This window comes from Oreochromis aureus, linkage group 5 (assembly GCF_013358895.1).
Source record: "Oreochromis aureus strain Israel breed Guangdong linkage group 5, ZZ_aureus, whole genome shotgun sequence".
Taxonomy (NCBI): Eukaryota; Metazoa; Chordata; class Actinopteri; order Cichliformes; family Cichlidae; genus Oreochromis; species Oreochromis aureus.
In genome coordinates, this window is record NC_052946.1 from 41,918,312 (window position 1) to 41,929,319 (window position 11,008).

Consider the following 11,008-nt stretch of genomic DNA (forward strand, 5'->3'; position numbering starts at 1 on the left):
TTATTTTTTTGACTTTTTCTGATTTTTCAGACTTGAATAAACACATCTGACCAATCACAGCACTGCGTTTGGCAACAAGCATTGTCGTAGCATCAATACTAAATACACAGTGATGTGGAAAAAGTAAAATAATCCTGTTTTCCCTCAGACTCACAGCTAGGTGCCTCCCAGGGTCAGTCGTCTATGTGAAATGATTTCTCTGACATCCTGAAGTACGTCTGAAAGCTTCGACTCTGGGATCAAACCAGGAAATTCTCCCTCCTGCTGCCTTTTCCTGAGAATCCAGAGTCTTCCCCTAGAAACATCAGAACCAGCTCAACACCACTTTATGTCCACTCCATTTTTTTCACTGCATGATTTTTCAGGGATCATGTTTCGGTAAATTGTACTTTCAAGTGAGTATATACCCTACACGACGTGTGCGGAACCAAAAAAATCTGAATTTCAAGTCGTTTATTTGTTACATACTGAGTGTATAAAGGCCTTTAGGGTGGGTGTTTAGTCTGTTTAAACCCAACTCTGGTTGGTTTCCTCTTCGGTGTGGTTCGTTGCTGCACGTGTGAACACAGTAATCACACTTGGGTGCGGACCAAAACAACAGAGACCCTTTTGGAGAAGGTGTTCTCGATACGGTTCCAAACCAACTCCAGAGAGGTTTGTTAATGGTGTGAATGTGACCTCGGACCTCGATCCAAACCAACAGCCCAACTACTGTCTGCGTTGTATTCTCAATGCGTTGTATTCTCAATGTGTGTACAATGAATGTGCACAGGTCTGTACGGGCTAGCAGCTAGCTGTGAAATTAACTTAAATTTTCAGTTTTCTCACACAGCACATTCCTCCTGTGTTTAGTTTTACTGCTCCTGTCCCAGACACATGTGACCAGTGGGCAGACTGAACATTCTTACGTTGTTTGTAGTAATGCATTTTAGTTCGCTTGGAGTTCACTTCGATTTTTTCTGTGTGAAAACTAGAGATGGCACGATACCACTTTTTTATGTCCGATACCGATACCGATATCATAAATTTGGATATCTGCCGATACCGATATGAATCCGATATTGTGTTTTTAATCAATAAAACTGTTTTTTTAATATCTTGCTGCATTTTGTATAAGTTCATACTCAAGTTTAAATAAACAACAACACTAAAGCTATTCTGTTATACCTGTGTGTAAAAAATACACTGCACCCAAAATATTTCATAGTTCAGCAACACTGATCAATCTAATAAACTTAAACCTACTCCATCCTTCCTATTCTGGTATTTTAAAGAGTACTTAGCAGAAATATTAACCAACCTAACTAATAGGGTTGCAAACTCCCAGCAAAAAAAAAAAAAAAAAATAGTGAACCACCCCCCACCCTCCACCTCATGATGCTTAATCGATGTAATCAACTTTAATTTGATGCAGGGTGGAAAAAAATGCACAGAAATAAATTATTTTTCAAGAATAATTAAATAGATTCAACTTCTTTCTTCAACAGAATTGCAGAATTCACAGACGGTACCTTCCCAAAGGAAAAAGTACTATAGCTTACTAGGGTATATAGACTTAAGAGTTACTATATATAGTAATGGACTTCTATACATTTTACATCAGATTAAAACTTTGGGTGTAAGATTCAGATAATTATTTATTAAAAGCTACATATTTTAAATGAGAATAAGAAAGAAAAGTATGTCTTTGTGCCCCCTTTTCCCTGTTCATGCCCTATCGGCCCCCCTGGCTGCACTTTGCTAGATCCGCCCCTGCACAGTTACCAGCCGTCAGCTACATAGAAAAGGATCCTGGTCTACAAAGTAATATTAAATAAATTCTAACAACAGCTTATCAAGCTTAAAGGTGCTGCTGTTGTTCCGCCGCTGGTTTCCTCTTTCTGGGGCAAAGTGGGCCAAAAACAAAGAAGAGAGACGGACTTGCGACAGAAAAGCCGATCAGCTGATCGTTAAGCAGTTTCACGATTGAAGTAGCAGCAGGAAGGTGAGGGAGAGAGAGGCAGTCGCTCCATATATCGGTTGTTAAGCTTAACATGGGAACGCTTTACAAACATTCAGAGATGAACTTACACACTTGCTTTACTTCTCTCTGGGATAACTTCCTCGGAGATGAAATGCTGGTTTGGTAGCGAGGCTACAAATACACACAGCCGCTCTATCACGTGATGCACACTGCTCCGACGTGCTACGGTTATGAGCCGAGTTACGCCGTGTTGCAAGTTTTGTGAGATGCTTTTTTTGATACTTAATGGATCGGATTACATTTTTTATTTTTCGCCGATATCCGATCCAGTAATTTAGGTCAGTATCGGACCGATACCGATACGTAATATCGGATCGGTCCATCTCTAGTGAAAACTAACCAAACCACTGGGAAAACCTACGAGAATAGAATAGAATAGCCCTTTATTGTCATTCTACATGTATAGTGAAATTGTAAGTACCCCCCACCAACTATATTCCGGCATTGGGTTTGAAATCAGGCTAACCCATGTCCTGCCCCCCGTAGGACACTTACCATGTTTGTTTTGGGAGTACAGATTTCAAATATGTCTTATTAAAGTCCCCAGCAACAATATGGACACCCTCTGGGAGTAAACAATGATAACTATGGCTACCATTAGCTCGCAAGGTAGATAAAAGGGCCCGCACTGAATGGACATGGCCTCCAAGTCTGGTGAGCAGTGACTTTTTATAATTCTGTGTTATGGCCCCCCTCCCTTACCAGAGTTTTGTTGTGGTCCTGGCTCAGGTGCCGGGAGAGGAGTGCCATCTGTGTTGCTTGCTGTTCCAGACAATAACCCATGGAGCACCTGCTGGTCTCACAATCTCTGATTGTGTCTAATCCAAAGTAAAGTCCGGGTTCAGGCTTAGGCTGTTATCTATCGATTCCTGACGAGTGAAAGTGACCAGTGCATTGCAGGAAATTACAACGAAAAGCATAAAAAACACAAAAAGGTGCACAGTAGTTGGGAGCGCTGTGCCACTGCACACGTCCGTACGTGCCACCATCTTGGCAACTCGATGAGGTTACTACCTCATTAACTGATCTGGACCAGAATAAACGAACTATACGTGTGTAAACACCCTTAGACTCCGACATCCACCACAAATGAAACATCATTTAGAAGAAAACTATAAACAGCCTGAAAGTCTTTTGATTTTTTTTAAGAACAGGTCCGCTGAGTCTGTGCAGGGGACTATTTGTGGACGGGTCACCAGTTGAGTTCTCACTATTGTCAGGGTTCCTGGGTCGGTGACCCAGTGTTTTCAGTTCTGTTCATGTTCAGTTTAGTTTGCCACACTAATGTTCTCACTTCCTGTTTTTTCCCATGTCAGCTTGTGTCATTAGTCAGATTATGTTCAGCCCTGTACTCACCCGTTTCCAATCATTGTCATCATTCAACCTGTGTATTTAAGCTCCTCAGTTTCACCAGTTCTTTGTCGTGTCATTGATGTCCGTGTGATGTTATGTTGTCGTTCCCGTTAGTGTTCTCTCATTTCAGTCAGCCATTCAGTTATCCAGCCAGTCAGTGTCCGTTCACCCTCTGTTCATCCACTCCTTATAATAAACCACCAGTCTTCACCTACCTGTGAGTCCTGCGTTTGGGTTCCTTCTTCCTCGCCTCCACACAAAACCTGACAACTATTTTGTGGGCTGTAGATTAAGGCTGGACTGAATTCAAGCTTTATTTACAAGCAGAGTCAGAAACAGCAAACAGTCATGGAGAAAACCGTAGCAGTCAATGAGTGCGACAAGACAGGAGAGGACGGACAGTCATGATCCTCAAGGATCGCCAGAAGGGACCGGCCCCATCTGATTACTGGCCAATAACCTGCGTCACTATCACATGGAAGCTCCAGTAAAGTATAATAGCGACTAAGATGAACAGGGATATTATTTAAAACATGAGTGGGACACAGAAAGGAATCGGCAGGAGCACCAGAAAGGCAAAACACCAGCTACTGGTAGACAGAGCAGTTCCCCAAGTCTGCACGACTAGTCTGACTGCAAGACTGTGCACTGCTTGGCTTGATTACAAGAAGGCCTATGACTCAATGCCCCACACCTGGATCCTGGAATGCCTAGACCTATACAAGCTCAACAGGATCCTAAGAGCCTTCATCAGGAACTCAATGAAGATGTGGCGTACAACACTGGATACTTCAAACACACAGCAAAAGTCATCATCAAGTGTGGGACCTACCAAGGAGATGCTCTGTCCCCGCTGCTGTTCCACATAGGTTGAACCCCCCTCAGTGAGATCATCGAAACAACTGGCCATGAAGTCCGACTACGGAATGAAGCAATCGTCAGTCGCCACCTCTACATGGATGACATCAAGCTGTATGCCAAGAGTGAACAAGACATCAATTCGCTGATCCACACCACTAAAATCTACAACAAGGACATCGGAATGTCTTTCGGACTGGAGAAGTGCAGTCAAACAAAGAAAACCCCAACAAATATATTAAGCAAGCACTTTACAACAGTGAGAAGGAAGGTAAGTAGTGGGTTGATGGGCCAGGCTGGTTAAAGTGGAAACAGGGAGAGAACAGAGTTGATGCAGAGAAGTCGAGGCAACAACAAAGAAGCCAACTGACCACTGTGGAGTAGTAGAAATCTGGCAAGGAGTGGATGCTTGAGCTGGTCCTTAAATATCGGAAGTGACTCCAGCTTGATGAGGCCTGACTGCAGAGAGAGAACCCACCCCCACCCGGAGCGAGGAGCAACCACACCTGGCCTGGACTCAACAGTGGGGGAAAAAGAGACTCAAAGGGTGTGTTCCAAAAGTCCCTCCTATGTCACATTTCTTACCTCTGTGACATCTTCCTGACCTCAGTGACATTTTCAGTGTGCGAAATGTGGGTAGGAGAATTGCTAAGAACTTAAGAAAAGAGAAGAACCGCGTGCTGAGAACTGGAACAGCCTTATACTTGTCTCGCCGCTGTGAGAGACGAGTATATGTCCACCTACAATTTACAGATGATGGACTTCAAAATGTGTATTTTATTTTGCCACTATATTTTCTAACCCCGGTGATAGAAGTGACTTCTCTCTGCCGAATCTGTGACAAATAACAGTTTTAGTGTGTCAGATTAATGGGACCCTCACCCTGAATGTTGCGGTGTGCCATTAAAACTAGACAGCCATGCACACATACATGCATGTGTCACAGTAACATTTTAAGCGAGACGACTCGTGATCTGACGGTAAATGGCGTTCCTGTTCTTCTGCACATTGTCCAGGTCAGCTGTTCACACAGACTTCAGTTTGTAATGATGCAGCTCTCCTGTGGATGAATCCCGAGCTCCACCTGAGTCCTAATCCTCAGACCCTCAGACCTTTGCACAGTGCTCAGTGGTTTCTGTCACAAGAGTTATTTGTTAAATCCAAAGCAGACTGATTCTCCTTCAGCCTCCTCTCGTGTATCTGAACTGCCTCGCTGTTTTCAGAGACAAACACTTGAACCTGAGCTCACGCTGGATTATTTGGTTAGCGGGCCTACAGTTTTTACTGAAGTGAACTGGCCGTGTCTTTGAATATAAATGAGAGCTAATTGTTAGATCACCCTGTGACGTCACAATAATTTACATCATTTAATAAATCTGTCCAATATTAGATAAAAACAGCAAATCTCAGTTTGTTATATTTTCCTGCTGTGATCCAGTGGAGCGTCTTTCCCTTTTAGGAATTCTTGAGTGCAGTAAAATTCCTCCATCATCACTGATCCCAGCTGACCTGAACACGGATCCTAAAGCCTGTAACACAACAAAGGACATTACTAATAGAGATGGACCGATCCGATATTACGTATCGGTATCGGTCCGATACTGACCTAAATTACTGGATCGGATATCGGCGAAAAATAAAAAATGTAATCCGATCCATTAAGTATCAAAAAAAGCATCTCACAAAACTTGCAACACGGCGTAACTCGGCTCATAACCGTAGCACGTCGGAGCATTATGCCTCATGTGATAGAGACGCTGTGTGTATTTGTAGCCTCGCTACCAAACCAGCATTTCATCTCCGAGGAAGTTATCCCAGAGAGAAGTAAAGCAAGTGTGTAAGTTCATCTCTGAATGTTTGTAAAGCGTTCCCATGTTAAGCTTAACAACCGATATATGGAGCGACTGCCTCTCCCTCACCTTCCTGCTGCTACTTCAATCGTGAAACTGCTTAACGATCAGCTGATCGGCTTTTCTGTCGCAAGTCCGTCTCTCTTCTTTGTTTTTGGCCCACTTTGCACCAGAAAGAGGAAACCAGCGGCGGAACAACAGCAGCACGTTTAAGCTTGATAAGCTGTTGTTAGAATTTATTTAATATTACTTTGTAGACCAGGATCCTTTCTCACGTAGCTGACGGCTGGTAACTGTGCAGGGGCGGATCTAGCAAAGTGCAGCCAGGGGCCGATAGGGAATGAACAGGGAAAAGGGGCACAAAGACATACTTTTCTTTCTTATTCTCATTTAAAATGTCGAGCTTTTAATAAATAATTATCTGAATCTTACACCCAAAGTTTTAATCTGATGTAAAATGTATAGAAGTCCATTACTATATATAGTAACTGTTAAGTCTAATATACCCAGTAAGCTATAGTACTTTTTCCTTTGGGAAGGTACCGTCTGTGAATTCTGCAATTCTGTTGAAGAAAGATGTTGATGTCTATTTAATTATTCTTGAAAAATAATTTGTTTCTGTGCATTTTTTTCCACCCTGCATCAAATTAAAGTTGATTACATCGATTAAGCATCATGAGGTGGAGGGTGGGTGGTTCCCTATTTTTTTTTTTTTTTGCTGGGAGTTTGCAACCCTATTAGTTAGGTTGGTTAATATTTCTGCTAAGTACTCTTTAAAATACCAGAATAGGGAGGATGGAGCAGGTTTAAGTTTATTAGATTGATCAGTGTTGCTGAACTATGAAATATTTTGGGTGCAGTGTATTTTTTACACACAGGTATAACAGAATAGCTTTAGTGTTGTTGTTTATTTAAACTTGAGTATGAACTTATACAAAATGCAGCAAGATATTAAAAAAAAACAGTTTTATTGATTAAAAAACACACTATATCGGATTCATATCGGTATCGGCAGATATCCAAATTTATGATATCGGTATCGGTATCGGACATAAAAAAGTGGTATCGTGCCATCTCTAATTACTAATGAACACTGATTATACTCAAACACACTTTGATCAGTTACTATTGATCATAATGTTGAGCTCATGCAAGAACAACTCAACAGGAAGTAGTTTTTTATTCCAGCAGGGTGACGTTCAGAGTTCAGCTGTGTGTTTGCCCTTTGACCCGGGGGTCAGGGTTTCAGCCCTGTTTGCAGGGAACCAGAACTGCATGGAACACAGTTGCAGCAACTGCTGAGGCTGTTATGATGTGCATATTTAAAATGAAATAAGTAAGGAAGCTGTGCAGGTGCACAAACAAGCGAAGAAGTGAAATTGATGATTTGACAGACGTGATTGGTTCATTGCCTCCGTCAGCTTCATGCAGATATGCTCTTTTTTCCACAAGCACCTAATCGACTCTGTTTCTGTCGTTTCCCCTTACACCCAAGTGTCACCTCAGTGTTACCTCAAACCCTCAGTTGGTATCATAACAACAGCGATACCTGTAAAAGCAGCTGATGTTGGGAAGAGGACTGTGTCACGATTGATGAGATGAATCGTTATCAGACATTTTTATGATCAATAAATCACTGTGATTTTTACTTTCCACAACAATACACAATAAAATTAATTAATACATTAATAATAAAATTAACACAATAAAACACACCTTTAAGCTTTAACTTTGAAACTGGGTTTTTGGAGTGCTGAATGAAATGTAATACCAATGCCACGTTGGTACAGACACTACCCATGTTTGAGTCAGTCTGCCCACCACAAGCTAATAAATTACATTCATTTATTTACATGAACCAAAAGTCTGAAGTCCCATCAGTGATAATCACATAAAATAATTTAACAAAGAAAAAAGTTTTTTTCTTAACACAAAAATATCAAAAACGTTAAATAATCCACTTTAAAAACAAACTGCCTGTAAACACATTAAAAAGTGAAATACATTTCATTCACTAAAAAGTGCTTTAACGCACAGAAACACAGAAAGAAGGTTAAAGGAGGGGACAGGACAAAACATCAGCCTGCCTCAGATGAACATTTGAATTAAACAAATGTCCTACAAATCACTGAGACATCCTCAGACACTCTGTGAAATCAGAGCAAGCACGTTCAGGAGAAACATCTCCATGTTTGTAAATCAAATCAAATAACTGCCCACAAAGGTGCCCAGAGGAGTTAAATCTCTTTAAATGTAACAATTTTATCGTGTATCACATGTTTCAGGTCAGTATTATTTTTTGGGATTTAGTGGATTTGGACTCAAAGTGAAACTTCGTCCACTAAAGCTGTTTCTGTGCTGTGATGAGCTCTGAAACCTGACTGAAACTCTTCAAATAAGCCATTCCTCTGCAGATGATCTGTTAGCTGTTTGACAACTACTCTTTCAAGGATGTTTGATATGAAAGGAAGGTTGGAGATTGGCCTATAATTAGCTAAGACAGCTGGGTCTAGAGATGGCTTTTTAAGTAAAGGTTTAACTACAGCCAGCTTGAAGGCCTGTGGTACATAGCTGATTATTAGAGATAGGTTGATCATATTTAAGATTGAAGCATTAATTAATGGCAGGACTTCTTTGAGCAGTTTTGTAGGAATGGGGTCTAAAAGACACGTTGATGGTTTGGAGGAAGTAATTATTGAAGTTAACTCAGAAAGATCAATTGGAGAAAAAGAGTCTAACTTAACATCGATGGTACTAAAAGTAGCTGTAGATAATATTACATCTGTGGGATGATTATTGGTAATTTTTTCTCTAATGATAAGAATTTTATTAGTGAAGAAGTTCATGAAGTCATTACTAGTTAACGTTAAAGGGATTGTTGGCTCAGTAGAGCTCTGACTGTTTGTCAGCCTGGCTACAGTGCTGAAGAGAAACCTGGGGTTGTTCTTATTTTCTTCAATCAGTGACGAATAGTAAGATGTTCTGGCTTTGCGGAGGGCTTTCTTATAAAGCAGCAAACTATTTCTCCAGGCTAAATGATGATCCTCTAAATTTGTGACACGCCATTTCCTCCCCAGCTTACGAGTTATCTGCTTTAGGCTACGTGTTTGAGAATTATACCACGGAGTCAGGTACTTCTGATTTGAGGCCTTAGTTTTCACAGGAGCTACAGTATCCAGAGTCGTACGTAGTGAGGAGGTAAAATTATTAACAGGATAATCGACCTCTGTTGGAGTAGCGTTCAGTGGAGTAAACTCCAAATATGAGACGGTATTTTAACCTCTGTGTGAAGTACACGAGGCAAAAACAGCCTTTCAGTGTGAAAAGGACATGTTTTATACCACAGAGAAAACTTCACTGCTTCGGGGTTTTCATCTTTCTGCTTTAAAAAAAAAGCAGGAATCATCTGCCAGCTGGTAAAATCTGAATTCAGTAATGCTTGAAAGGAAGTTTTGCGCTCAGCAACCAGCAGGAACAGAAATATGGAGACCGCACAACCTTGTTTCAAACTTAGTGAGTTGGAATCAGCGTGTCGTTCATCTCACGGGACTTCCTGATTAAATACATCTCTTAAAAAAAAGTTTTTCACAGTTAGCTCCATCCCTCGCTCATCCAAGTTGGAGATGATGAAAAACATCTGGATGTGATCTTTCAGAAACCAGCAGGTGACGTCACAGTAGCTCCATCCATCTTTAAAGCGCGTGGTTCAGTGAGAGCAGCATTTATAACAGGCGTGTAGATTTCTCATGCTCTATGCACGTCCATCTGACGACACGAGAACCAGCTTCTTCTGAAAGGTGAGCATGGGAATCTTTGCCATCATTACCTGCACTCACACATGCAGCCAGGTGCTTTGTTAAACTGTTAGCCCCAGGAGCGAAAACACTTCCAAACAGTCCAGGTATGTCTGTGCTGGAGTTAAGAACAAGTGAGGAAATGGAAAGAAAGCAGATGCTGTTCATCAGATCAGACCTGTGACCCCTGCAGAGTGAGGCGTGAACCATGGCCAGACCGCCGACTTACAGACCCCTGGGCTCAGAACTTTTCCTTTCTCCAGTAATTAGCCTCAGCCTAAAGTAAGATTTACACACCTGTACAAAGAACAGATGTAACTGGAGAACACTGCACCTTACTTCCTCTTTAAAATGCTTCAAAATAAGTGTCCACAAAGGCACCCAGAGGGGTGTCAGGCCTCCAAACTGACATTTAAAATACAATTCAACTGAAAGCTTTACATGATTCTTTGTTTTAAACATCAAAAACAAACGAGTCATACAAGTTAGTCGAACTAAAACTTCTTCCACTCACAGGCTGAGCAGGAACACAGCGCCACCTGCTGGATAAACACAACTCCGCTCCACCCAAACGGCACATCCTCAGCGAGGAAGAAAACGTTTCCTCGGCTCCTCCTCTGTGGTTTCAGTTTTATATTCATCATTACTAACATGTAAATGTTAATCATGTACTGACTGATTGATTCTTTCTTTTCTGATGGTTTTTGCCTCTTATATAACTCATTTTTAGACACTTTGTTTTCCCCTTTTCTTTCACTTGAAGCTAATAATTACATTTCATCTTAATAAATCTGTTCTTATTGATAAAAAGCCACTAAATTCCTGCGTTGAGGCAGCCAGTGCAGGTCAATGAAGGCGTGCAGGAGACCAGCACTGCAGGCAAACATGACCTCCATCATCTCCTCCCCATTAATGAAGGAGGTAACAAAAGAAGCACTGAAGCTCAGAGAAGCTCTGACTGCAAAGTGACTGAGAAATGAAGGACTGCAGACCCTATTCTTAATGTGATCCAGATGTTGAAGGTCAGGTTTCCTCTAGCAGCTGTGGATCATCCAGCAGGGGGCAACAGGTGATACTCATGTTTGCAGTATCACCTGTTGCTGAGAAGCATGAGAGGAGGTGGTGTCAGC